The sequence below is a fragment of the Nomia melanderi genome, chromosome 7, assembly GCF_051020985.1.
Source record: "Nomia melanderi isolate GNS246 chromosome 7, iyNomMela1, whole genome shotgun sequence".
In the NCBI taxonomy this organism is placed as follows: domain Eukaryota; kingdom Metazoa; phylum Arthropoda; class Insecta; order Hymenoptera; family Halictidae; genus Nomia; species Nomia melanderi.
In genome coordinates, this window is record NC_135005.1 from 16,025,155 (window position 1) to 16,038,954 (window position 13,800).

Below are 13,800 nucleotides of genomic sequence, written 5' to 3' on the forward strand. Positions count from 1 at the left end.
TGTCTCCTCTTCGTCTCTGGCTGCCGCCTGCTCGCCCCCGCTCCTCTCTGTCTCTGTCCCCTATCCGTTGAACGGCTCGCCCGTCGACTTATCAATGAGAAGACGATTGTATGGAGTAAATAGCGAAGTGGAGTTTCGAATAGAGTACGCCGGAGGGGTGGCCGCTCTTGGAATCGTAGTCTCCTAGTTTCTCGGAGATTCGATTAGCCGGTGCTTCTATCGAGACGCCCGGGTCTGTCGTGCGGCAACGCGCTACGTGAATCCTGTTGTAATGGGCGTCGTGACGGTGTCTGTTTAGGGGTCTATAGTCCTACCTTTATCCTCGTCCTCGTTACTCTTTATTTGATTCCATTAGAGGCTCGCTGCGAATATCTACTATTCGCTGGGTTCCGGTTACAAGTGGAAATGAACCCTTAAAGCATTCGTACACGTCGTTTTAGAAGAAGTAAACGAGGAACGAACGTTTCCATGGAATTCAATAGAGTTTGTAGCTTCTTTGTTTCGTCGAGGTGTACAGGAAAGAAATGAATATCAATATTCACTCTACGACAGTTCGTCTGTATGTTACTTTGTTCAACTTCGTTCAAGGATTAATGATATTAATTAAAAATGGTCATCGACGAGTATACATCGAAGAGCTTCCTAAGAAGCTGCGCAACTCCGGAAGCACGGCAGCCTAACGGAGACACATTTCTTCCTCGCGCAGTGTTGGAGTTGCGTCGCAACTGGGTTGCCGTTTGATCAGCTCCTAATATCCGCGACACGAGCCGCCGCCCGAAAACCGTGGTTCCAGAACTAGTTTCGCAGTCCCGAAGCCCGCGCGCAATTTTCGGCAACTCGAAAGTCATAACGTAGGATCCTAACGTCGGTATTTACACGGCGAATACGGCGCCGGACAAGCGTAACTTTGCCATTCCCTGGGAACACGCCCCCCGACGCGGACACCGACGCTGTAACACCGCCGATAGAAGTACTTTGGCCCGTTACATGTCCAACGGTAAGTATTAATTATGTCCTCGGTGTAAGCTATGCGGCTGGGCGCGCGAACACGCTTAAATCTCCCGTTCAGTGTTTCCCTTTTCGCGCGTACCGAACTGTGATCACACGTGCGGACTGTTGCGGCTTGAAAATGTCACAGCTTCGGCCCCGAATTTCTCAATGGCCATGTTTAAGGCGATTAGCACAACCGAATAGCGCTGCGACCAATTTAAGGTGTTTAACCAACGTGAAAACTAGTCAGTTGTTTGAGGAACCTTGCGTCTAGCTATGTAGATTCAATATCTCTGCGTTGTAGATATGTTAAATATAAAATTTGATTGACACTAGAAGACACTTTGAAGATCGTTTTGAATATTCAATGCTTTTAAAATGCCAATAGTTGCGAAAGAAATACCAGTAATTTTTACTGGTACGATAGTTCTAGTGAAATATAAAATTGAAGAATCCTCAAGTAAAAACGAACCTTCACCTTCAAGTTCCAATCGAATCTAGTCAAGACGGTTGACGTTTCATACAGAAATAGCCATTCCATCGTCAAAGCGTTTCAACAGCTCAAAAGACCGTGGCGCCCGCAGCAGACATCGTTCTTTATTCCGATAAACGGAGACTCAGCGCGGGGACCGCCTCTTAATCGGCACCCGGCCGCGAAGGGAAGGAAAGAATAGGAAGTTCGGGCGTGAACGCCACTTTTCCATATATGTTAAGTGCCAGGTGGCGTCGTCGGCCGTTTTGTCTACAGAGAAACACGACAACTCGAGGAAATCCGAGAGAGGGCGTCGGGCAACTTTCCTCTCCACGGCGTAACAGCGGGGCGAACGGTGGATGGGGGCGGAGGTGCGAACCGGGAAAGAGGGTGCAAGAGGCAGAGCCTTGGCCGGCCTCGTGAAATTATTTTCTCCGCGGAGCCGGGGAACTTTTATCCAATATCCAAGGCAGCAGCTGGCATCAAACGGCCCCGCGACCAAGTGTCTCTATGGGGTTTCGGAAAATGTTCGACGCGAGGGTGGAGGTTGGGGGTGAACGTGTCGCCGGTAAACTGCATCTTTCATGGTCGTTTAATTGGATCTCGATCGGCGTCGTCGGGTTCCGTTATTCCGCCGTGGAACGGGGGAAACCCCTGGTCGCGAGTACAGTTAAGAATCGGGAATCGCGACGGTCGATACATCTCGAGGTATAACGACCCGGACTCGCGTCCCTCCCCGTGCAAGTGGAAACGCTCGATTTATCGTTCGATTTAAAAAGTTAACCGGAGCTCCGGGCAGCCTTTGATGCGACCCACTGGTCAATTTGCTCGGTCGCGTTGTCGGTATTCAGTTTCCATGGTGAATTTATTGCTCGCGTTCCGACGTTGGTACGCGCTCTTGGGGATTATCTTGTTATTGGTCGGTTTCGCTTCTAGAATACTTGTTGTGTCGAGCTATGTTTCTTAGACCATTCTTCTATGGTTTCTTTTGCAACTGCGCGTGCTAGAGTTAACTTTTCATTAAAGTTCAGTAGAAATAAAGAAGACTTCTATGTTTCTATCTACGTTTATTAAAGCGCAACGGTTGACAGAAAAATCGTAATTAACTTGAACTTCGGAGAATCGATGTTTGAGATATTTCTCATATGAGTCTGATATCATTTAAATGCAGACTATTCTGCAGATAGAGCAACTGAATAATCTCGGAGACAATATGAACGATTCAGAAGTAACAACTCACTCGAACCGTTCACCGCCAACGAGAACACCATTTTTCCGACGGAACTTATCCCCTAACGATCCGTTCGACCGGCCCTCGCATTTGTATTTCGCTCGTGGACCGTGACAACTTTTCCTCCGCGTCACCCTCGGCAATCGTAGACAGGCAGGGTGAAATAAGAGAGGGAAAAATGGGAAGGGAAGGCCATTCGGAACGCGCGACAATATCGGCGGTCAGTTCCCGGGCGCAGGTTCTCGTCCTTTTATCTGTCGAAGGATCTGCGGTGGACCTAAGGCGATAGACGCACCGATGACCCCTTATTTACACAGCATATACAGGGTGTCTCGCAGCGAGCTCTACAAATATAGATCAGAACCAGAAAAAGCGACCAGTAGCTTCGTCTAACCCAATCAAATCTTCTTTCCAAACTATTACAAGCTAAAAATACCCCGAGTCATCTTCCTAACACAAAATCCTTTCGATTACCTCCACTAACCTTTAATATATCTCATACTATAACACACCTTCTCTCTATGTACTTACACTTTCGATTAACCACCGGAAAATCGACTAGCAAACTGCTACAAAAAATAACACAATACAACAACTACAAGTTCACCAATTCCGCGTCCTTCGATCCGTCCGTCAACCGGTACACAATACACAAGACACCCTGTACATCCAGCCACAGTCGCTCACACACACAAGAGGCGAAACCAGCAACGTCGCAGCTTTATTAGTCGGTGTATCTCTCCCAGTGCCGCGCGTGGACCACTTACAATCGGCGGGTCGCCAGGGATACCCGGTGGACGGGTTTTTTGTTTCCTTTTCGAAAAAGCTCCCGAAGCCGGGACTTTCATTGGCCGGCTCTGTTCTGTCCCAGATAGGATTTCATATCCAGGCGGCGACGGTGTTTTTTCGGGAAGAGCGTCGAAGGGGGAACGGTGATCGGTCGGTCGGACGGCCGGTCCGGCAGACCGGCCATAGTGGACACCGGAGAATTCAATCAGGCGAGTCGATGCTCCTCTCCCGGCGCTATTACCATCAGGGATCAACTCCGTATATTTACTACCTGTCAAATTTCACCGGTATACCCGCAACGTGCTCGTAATTACATCCTGGAAACCGATTGGAAAGTGGTTTTCGTGGCGCGGCCGGACCGTCCCCCGGACGCCCCTCGCCCACCGGGCATCTCGTGTACAAGATCGCGCGCGCTGGTTGCTTGTATTTGCCTTGGAACCCGGCTCGATTGTGTCCGAGGCCTATCCGTTTCATAGGCTTCTCCTCCCGGGATCACGTGCCCTGGTCCTATCGCTTGCAATGAGCCGCTGCCGGTCACTCGGACGCTGAAATCGGATACACGCGTCCGACGCGACCTTCCATCGTTCCGTGATAGGGGCTATTCACTCGCTCCGATGTACAGCGCGCAGATAGAGGGACAGACCCAGTTGTCAATGCCTTTCGCCGTGTTACATCGCGGCCCGCCCTGTTCCTTGTACCTGCGCTTCATCGAGGCAATGATCGCGAGGCCGATGGATCTTACGGGCGTCCGACGATCGGGAATTGCTACTGAGATATGTTTGTCTTGTTGTTTTCGAATATATTTAACATGTTAAGCGTGAAGATCTTGTTTTTCTGTGGATATTCTTTTGTAGCAGAGAAATGCAGGAATGATTGATAATGATTTGACGTTGCAATCTTTCTATTAGATTATTAGCGGATTAGTTACATTATTGAACGTTTTCATTGGACATCGGTTATCTTGGATGTTGCGATTGGTTTCAAGCAGTTCGGAAGCGTCATCGGTGACTGACATGGCGCTTAACGTGTTGAATCGTGTGTAGTACGCTTGATGTATGGTTTTCTGTTTCTTAGTTTAAATTGTAGAGTCGCTTCATTATTTTAGGTGGGAAGGAATAATGGTGTTTAGATGGTGAAAGAATGACTGAGATCGAGTGGAAGTTGAGAGCTCTTTAATTATATTTCCGAGGAGTGAATTGATTTTCAATCCGGAATTAATACTAGAACTACTGGATGATTCAAAGTCAGCTATTCTTGGGTTCCCTTTCTGCAACCGGCGAAAAGGTAACAGATGCTTCTCTTTGGAAACTACCGAGGAAACGAAGTTGGTAACGCAAACTGGATTATAAGTTAATCGAAATCTGAATGGATGCACTCTTAAAGTTTCCACGGGAAAATCGAAAGAGTCTGTTTGTCTGCTCGGCAGTTCTCGTTTGAAACAGCTGCGAGAGTATGAATCATCATCGTCGAACTTCCCGCAAGTATCATAGTTACGTTTGGATCTTCGACTGAAGTCACCTACATTTCGAGCTCGGTTACCTCAGCGCCCGTGATAGTCGCTCCCCAATAAACTCGGTACACAAACGGTCAGTCTTGTTTAATTGACGTAACTCGCCGATCCCGGCGCTGCCCGGGATACTATATTGTCGTCGGACGCTGCGGACCGGTGTCGGACAAAGCGTCTACAACTTCGACATCCTGCGACGCACAACAACTTTCCCGGTGTTGCGTCGGAGGGTAACAACTTCCACGATATTGTTAAACTTCCGTACCTCCGAGCACGCGGGTCGCCGCAAAAAGTTGCCGCGTTCGCGCAAGAAGGTATTTTCCAGCGCGAGCACTCGTTAATTAGTGTTAAGTAGCCGCGCGTTACCGCGAGACTGGATTGCCACTGACGTGTTCTAATTAATTTCATAATCCGCTGGCCACGTTTCCCACTTCGAGTCTCCATCTTCGAAAACGATTCTCAAACACTCCGATTTCCATCGAATCGATCAAATCAAACTTACAAATTCGTATAAAACGTAAATTCTTCTATTCTCAAATACAGAACAAAAAGAGTACAGTTCCTAACAAGATCCCCGAATCTCGTAAAACCCGATCCAGCGTAAATTTTCCAGGAAATCAAAGACTCGCGGTAGATCTTCGACCCTCTATCCCGAGACCTCGCCCATCCCTCCGTTCAATTAACGATGTTAATCACGGCGGCGCGGCGTTCAAATTTCCCGGCCGCGTCTCCCATTACCATGATACTAATATTCGCGATCATGGCCGTGCCCCGGACACGGAGTTTAATTTCCATCGTTACGCAGCACGCCGCGCCGGTTCTTGCCGATGATATCTCGCGGAGGGCGGGACGGCGCTGATAAAAACCGGGATAAGCGAGGGAGACCGAAGACGCTGTTATAAATCCTGTCGCCTCGCGGGGAACTGCGAAGGACGAGCTCCCGGTTCGTGGACCCGCCGGGGCCGGAGGGTAGACAGGGGGCGTCGCGAGATAAACGCGGAAGCAGGGCCGGCGTAAAACCGACCGAGGAATAAAAAGATCGTTACCCGGCTCGTGACCGGGATGGTCTTGCAACGGGGATTACCTATGGACCCGTTGCGGGGAATGGCCGGAGGCATCGGTCGCTCGCAACTCGAAACGCCGGGAATTAAAAGCTCCGGCGCTGACCTTAAAACATCCGCCGACAGCCACGCCGCTTGATAATCTTCTACAATTTTGCGAACTTCAACGGGGCTCTGAAAGCTTCTCGAAAATAATATTCCGCTGTATTACGCCTCTATCGCGCTTAAACGCCGGAACTACCGGAATGATACTTAAACGAAGGGTAATAGAATCAAATAAGCTTCCCAGGACCTCCGCGAGGTCCCGGACTCTCCCGAGGCTTTTACGATTTCCACGCTTATTCCCTGGGACGGTCCGAGATTGTCAGGATAGTTTCCGCTGTTGATTCGTTCGGGAACGTTCATAGCGCGAGATGTTCCTCCAACGCGCTCGGCGTTGCTTGGGGGAAGAGCGCAGCACATGACACCTCGCGGCAGACGGGTCTGTCGCGTTGACTACTCACTGGATAACGGATAGAAACAATATATTGTAGAGTCTAGAATTTTTAGCGTAGGCTGAGGTATTTTTAAGGAGAGTGAATGTAAGAATGAGTGTGAGTAAAAGACAGGCTGTAAAACGGTCGGGGGAAAGTGTGTCTATCCGAGTGTTTGTGACGAGTGCGAGTGAGAAGAATGCTTGTGGGAGAGAATGATTTTTGGGAGAGAATGTCTGTAAGAGTACTCGAGATCCACTCCTTCATTATCTATAATATAGTAGCACTATGTATATTTACAATAAAATTGATACCTTAAAGAAGATATGGGGAATATAAACATAGATCTATTCGCATTGGACCGCACTTCGCAGAATGAATTTACGCAACATAGCATTGATAAATTAGTATCGAAAATAAGGCTAGAGCAGATTAAAGCTGACCAATTGGACGAATATTTCTTTCAAGTCTCTTCTTTCGGATAACGTAGCTAAGCAGCTGAGTCGCATTGCCAGGTCGAAAGATCGTTGCTTTTGAGCTCGCCCACGCGAAACAAAGAAGCGCTCGCCGATCGATCGGCTCCCGTTTTAAGTGCGACAACAATGCGCTCGGAAACGCGATTAATCGAATTCGCCGAGGGGCCGGGGGGACGGAGAACCGGATGGATTTTTAATCTTCCCGATGAAGCACGGTAAACGGGACGCTGAGGTTGCTATTGATCCCCGGGACACGGGGATTCGTCGTTTATTGCTTTTTTCGGGCAGCGTGGACGGGATGCGTTTAATTATCGCGACGCGCGTTGAGTTAATTAACGCTCTTTGAGAGCCGGAAATTCTGTTGAACGAGTGCCGTTACCGCCGCGTCCCCTGCCCCTCCACTGCCCGGCGTTCCGGTTTCTGGCTGTTTAGGGGTGTATTCGGTAATTTAGTGATGCGACCTTTGCCCCGGATACTGTCAAATGACCGAGTCGCCGCGACCATTGTTGACTTCAAACGATATTCCTCGGCACACACCGGGCCTGCATAGAAAATTCGACCGGTTTAACGGGGTTGATTTATTCGCCAACAGGTAATGCTATCCTATTGAGCCAGATATGTAAATTATATATCAGGGGAAACGTAATTGTTTGATTTATACTCGCTTTCGGCGGAATTTATGAACGCGGGGGTTTAAGAGTAACGAAGAGGGATGATTTCGCATTAGCATCTCCTTCGATTTCCTCTCGACGAGAGTAACGTGTACGAACGAGTCCTCTTTCGCGCAACATTCTTCAAGTTTCGAAAATGCATAATTCATCTCGAAATTGTTCGATTCGATGGCAGACGGTTTTGAAGACGTCGCGTCGCGTTCGCGTTTTTGAATTTTCCGTTGAACGTCTGATTGTCTGCGAACGTTCTTACTGGCCAGGCAAGCTGTTGCCAATGAAATTCAAGCCAGCCGGTAGCGTGCTTCTGTTGTTTGTCGACTAAATGCGAAGATTAAAGTGAGTTAACGACGCATCCGCGAATTGAAATTGAAATTCCCACCGCGCGGAAAGCCTCGGGAGCCGATGAAACCGTGAGAAATTGAAATTGCCTCGCCGGGAACGTCTCGACAATTATTCTTTAAAACTTAAGCTCCGCCTCCCTTATCGGCGTTAATGGAACGGGGAATAACTGCCTTAACATTTTATCGATTTATTTAACTTGTTCGCCGTCGAGAAATCTTCTTCTATAGAACTCACTTGTTACAAGCACTCTGCAATCCGACACTGAAAGACAAGAACATCGAAAAATCCATTTCTATTGCCTCGTTCGTTGCCTCGGATAGGTTCGAATGCTCGGTTCTCACGTTGAACGCCAGACTAATTAGTCTAACATCAGGAATTCAAGGAACTTCACCCCATTGTTGAGGTAATTATTGCCTTCGGCAACACGATGGCGCGTGAGGTACGAGTCCTCGCGGTTACAGAATGCAATTATGCATTCCCTGTAATATTCCGTCACGAAATGATGCGGCTCCAGTGATTTGAAAGCATTTCTATGTTCCGCGATTCGACGGGGCCCGCGCTTGCACTTGCCGCCAGCCGTTTAACGGTCCGCGATAGCTGTTTCATGATAATTTCACCGTAAAATCTAATTACATTAACGACAAACGAGTCGGGCAACCGTCGATCATCTCGAAAACCCGGCGAGCGGGCAGAGAATTCCAAGAGTTCGCTGGAAAAATAGAATTTCGGAACGGGGATATTTTCATTGAATCGCGAACCGTATTTTCTGAAACAATAAGAAGAATAAAAAGGGGGGTCGGAGGAATCGCCGGAGAGGTAACCGTGGCGTCGAGAGCAAGTTTCCACGAGTTTCTTCGGTCCCAGCGAGCAGCTCGCAGCATCTCGTTGGCCGTTCGCTCGCGCTGATCGATTCCAACAATCGGCCATCATCGACAGCAATTGCGCTGGATGGCAGTCACCAGATCCTGCCTTTCGATATGTTACCGTGCGCCGTAAAACGCGAACCAGAACTACTGGTCGTATTGAGTTCGGGCGCCTCGTTGGCTGGCAACCTTTCTCCTAATCTCTGGCAGGTTGTCTCGCCCTCCCGCGCGACCTGCCCGCGCGCACGCCGTAAAACGTTAGGCGCGACGCTGACTGCACGCCGTTTCATGGCGCTACATTTAGCAGACTGTAAACTGCAACTTTATGCGGAACTTTTTATAGTTGCGGCCGAGAAAGCCGGCCGTGCCATAAATAACATTTTATTACGTCCAGGCGATATGTAACCAGCCCGCGCGGGATCCGTTCGATTCGTCCGGTGAATTTCACGTCCACGTTCTTGTTTCGCGATACCGAGTTTGATGGCCGATCACGGGGTTTTGTGCGTGGAATCTCTTTCGTTTCCCGTGATCGATTCGGGGAAAGATCTTCCATTGTCTTCGCAAATCGGAATGAAAATTCTCGTTTGAAAGTTCGACCGTAAAGGCGTACCACGCGCCATGTGATATTTCCGTTGCAAAATTGCCAATGACATCTTACAGACATCGATAGTCTGGTTGCATTAGGCATTAAGTTATTCTGATGTATATCATTCTATAGAAAATTATCGCTAAATAAAATCAATCTACATATCCGCGTAAAGTAGGTAAAAACAAAATTCCTCGCGCAAGACTTTGTCGAATCTCTGACTTAAATTCCAGCGTAAGAAATTAACAAAGGTGAATTCATCGGTAATTCTAATCGCCATATCGAATTCCAAAAAGTAGGAATCTAAAAATTCTAAACCCACGGACTAGCCGCAAGGATAATTCATTGTAAATCGGTGTTTAGGGTTCATCCAGCTCGAAAATTACAGTCGAACGCCCTCGATCTCCGCGGCGCGAGGATTGAACTCGCTATGAAGAGCATATTCTACGCAGCCGCGACGAAGCATGAGTTTGATTGAAAAATTGTTGAGCACCGTAATTGATAACGAGCTCTCGAACGCTGCTAATTGACGTTATTATCGTCGCCGGCCGCGTATCGCGGACGGGTTAGATTTTCCGATAGTAATTTCAATGGCAATTGATCGTCGCGGAATTACAGGCCACCGGGAGCTGTAATAGGTGTCTAATATGTAGTCGGCGATGCGTAATAGCGCGTATTAACTATTACGATCTGGCTCGCAATACTTCGCGCTGCGCGCTCGCAGCGGAGCAGCGAGACAGCGGGGCCGTTATAAATATTGGTTTGCGCGTTCCCATGAATATACATCGGCCTCTTGAGTGTAATATCGCGTTGCGGGGCTTTGACAAGGACCCCGCACTGTCGAATTCCCCCGGAATGCAAAACCATTTCAACTTTTATGCGATCCGAGATACGCGAGGGCGCGCCGTTGCTTCGTTACGCGTCGCTTCCCATCGTAACGGTGACCGTGTCGTCAACCAACCTCGAAAACGTCTTCCTAAATGAAAATTACTCATCCGAACTTTCGCGTTAAACGATTCCTTCCAATACACGCGATTTAATAATTCCATTACTTCAAATTCTTCCGTTTCAAAGTCCACAGAAGCCCCGACAACCCTAGACAATCTACGCGAGTCTTATAGCAACGTACACAACAATCCAACCCATAGAACGCCCATCGCGCAGTCCATCCGCATGCAATTCCGATTCATCCTCGATCACAGCGGCGAGAGCTTATTCAGCTTCCCGACGCCGCCATCGTCGGCCCTCTTCCCCGATATCCACGCCGCCGTCGCCAATAAGAGCGGCCATTATAGCAATAAAACGCATCGATTCACCCGACGTCTTTCATTCACCGCCATTACTTTGCGACTCGCGTCGCCTCGCTCGGCCGAACGCCGGTATCCCCTATCTGCCGAGCGGGCGGTCGGCTCGTCCGTCTTGTTCATAACGATATCCGCGAACATCCGCGTTAAATCCGTGACGCGTGGCCGGAATACGTAAACCGGAGCCAGCTAACCCACGTATCAGCGCGCTTAGCGGTTACGCTTAATACTTTCCCGCGGATCCCGGCAGCGAACCTAATGCGTCCTAGGATCGGGCGATACGATAAGCGGCGGTAAGTGGCGGGCTCGCCTGGAAGCTTCGAAATTAATTCCGGGGAGGGAGCCCTCCGCCGTGGCGCGGCTTCCTCGCGATTCCTCCTCGTCAGCCGGAGCCCGGGCTCTCTCTTCTCATCCGTCCCTCCGCAAACACTGCGAGAGGTCCGACGAATATAGGGCCGGGCTTCCGGCAGACCCGAACGGCAATCCGTGGCTGTCTGCGTCCGCTCTCTCCGGCGGGGCGCGAGTTGTGCAGCCTACGTCTATCTGCAGCTGCCACGGCCCGCCAGGAACGAGATATCAGACGGGGAACAATTCCAATCAATTTGAGGCGGACGTGTGCGTCGAACGTCGCCTTCCTTCTCTCCTTCGGCCGTGTTCGATCCTTATTCTCTGCGGGTTAGCTCCTCTCTGTAAGCTAAACTCCTCTCTGTCCCTCTCTTTGTTCCGGCGCGCGTGTCTCTCCTTGCAATTCCACTCCCGCGGGCTGGCCGATACGCGAATATCCGTCCATGGAACGTGTGCACGCGCGTTGTATAATGGGCCACGGGATCGAGATGCCATCGGTGGAATCGGATTTGTCGTCGGTCCAACCGGGATCCACCGAACTCGAGTAGTTAATCGTTTCCGGGACGGAGCCGGTGTGTAACCGGTATCCAGATCGAGGTCGCGAGATACCGTGGGAAGGAAAATGAAAAAGTCGACGTGATTTTTGCCAATCCGCGCGGACCACGTCAACTGGGTCACGGGGATGCGGGCTGGATGCAGGCGATGAATGTTTGACGCGAGCGTTCGAACCGTCGGTGAAGGATGCTGCTGGTAATTTAGAGGTTTTTAATGGAGCGTGAGTGATTGTTTGCGGGTTGATCGTGGGAAGTAGATTTGCTTCGTAAGAAGGTTATCGTTTCCAATGGAATTTTCGTTGCTTTCGAGACTTCGATTATCGAATTATTCGAAGATTATGGAATAAAGTAGTCCTATTTGATTTCTATATTGTTTCTATATGATACAGTATTTGATTAATGTTCCGTCGGAAAATTATGAATACATGTAACGGGGAAACTTTCGAGTGCAAGCGGTTCATTGAACGAACCACGCGCCCCGTGAGACCGTCTAAACCATTACACGATCGGCAGAGGGTTGATAGGAGTGAACAGGGGTTGCAGTCCGCCGGAAACGAAATTGCAACAGCCACAATGACGAGCCCGGTGGCGGGGCGACTCTCGACGACTCGATCACACGGCCCTCTTCGATTTTCGAGGATCCTTTGCCCTTCCACTTTAACGTGGGACAGAGGTGAATTTACAAATATACGAGAAGCTGCCAGCGGGGAGAAAGGATTACGGTTCAAGAGGGAGCCGAGAGAAAGGGTGAAAGAGGAAACGGAAGGTCTTCCGCGCAGAGTTTCTCAAACGTTGCTCCGCGACTCGCGACCGGCTTGCTTCAAAGCGCAGCCACCTCAATTATACCGCTCGCGCTACGAACCCGATAGCAGGTTGCGTTAAAACGGTTCTTAAACAGGATTTTATTAACTCCTCTCTTAGCTTCTTCGTGGTTTCTTTATGTGCACCGCTTAGGGAGAAAATCTTTGCTCCGATAACGACCGTGAGATACTCGAAGCTCGTTTGCTGCGAATTCGTGAAATCATTTTATGGAAACTCAAATTTCCCGAATGATTCAGGTGTTGTATCTCGGTCCTCGAATACGGAAATCTGAATTATTCTAAATAAAGAATCAGGCTTTGTCACGAGTATCGCGAAGCAGCGAAACCTTGTCGCAGGTTCTGTCAGAATTTTATCGGGGAAATTTGAGAAGCTCTGCCTCGAAGTGTATAAGGTGAGAAAGAACTTAAATAATCAATCGACTGCGGGGCGTTGTTGGCCGTAGGTAAAAGCCCATAGTGCTGACCCTTGCGTAGAGTGTTTGCGGATCCTCCGACGGCATCTTTCCTCCTCCTCGTCCTGGTTCCTTCTTCTTCTTTGTGTTCCATCTCGGCCTCCGCTCTCCGGGCTCCGCTGCGCGTCCTCACAGGCTCAAAGAGACCCGCGGAGTTCAGTTTTACAGGCGAGGAGCGCGGACTCATTTATGAGAGTGACCTTACCACCTACTGCCGAGAGTGGGCGAGAGCACGACGATGTCGGCGCATTCCGTGTCGCGTCTGTCGTTTTAAGAAACTCGCTTAAACGTCGACGAGAATATCACAGTATCTAATGAAAAAGACGTATGCGATGCTCGATGTTCAGCGGAAACACGCGGACTTTTATGCCGTTGAAACGCGTTCAGTCTAAATTGCCAATATTCCTTTGATCGAGCGTTCCATAATACAAACGTGTCACTGTTTTCGGAATGTTTGCCGGCAGATTTCGATTTCCATGGAAATCCACGGAAATTTCGTCGATGTTTACCTCGCCGCTAATTGAAAAACGCCGGTAACGATGTAACAAGGTTTGCCTTAATCATTCCGGATTGGCCGGGATCGTTACATAGTAAAATTCTGTAATTGGGTCGTGTGCTCGTTAATGAGACGAGGCTGGAGAGCGTCGTGCGAGTAGCGGGTACTTGTTATATCTTCAACGTTGTTACCGATTCGCGTATGTCGTCCTTTACATCGAAAACGTGACCTTCGTAATTTCCTTTGAAAATAATTACTCCTAGCAACAGCTAGCTTGTAATTATTGCAAACTTACTAACACATATAAGTATCATATATCTATAGACAACTATACTACAGATATCTAACTATAAATATTCCAATAATA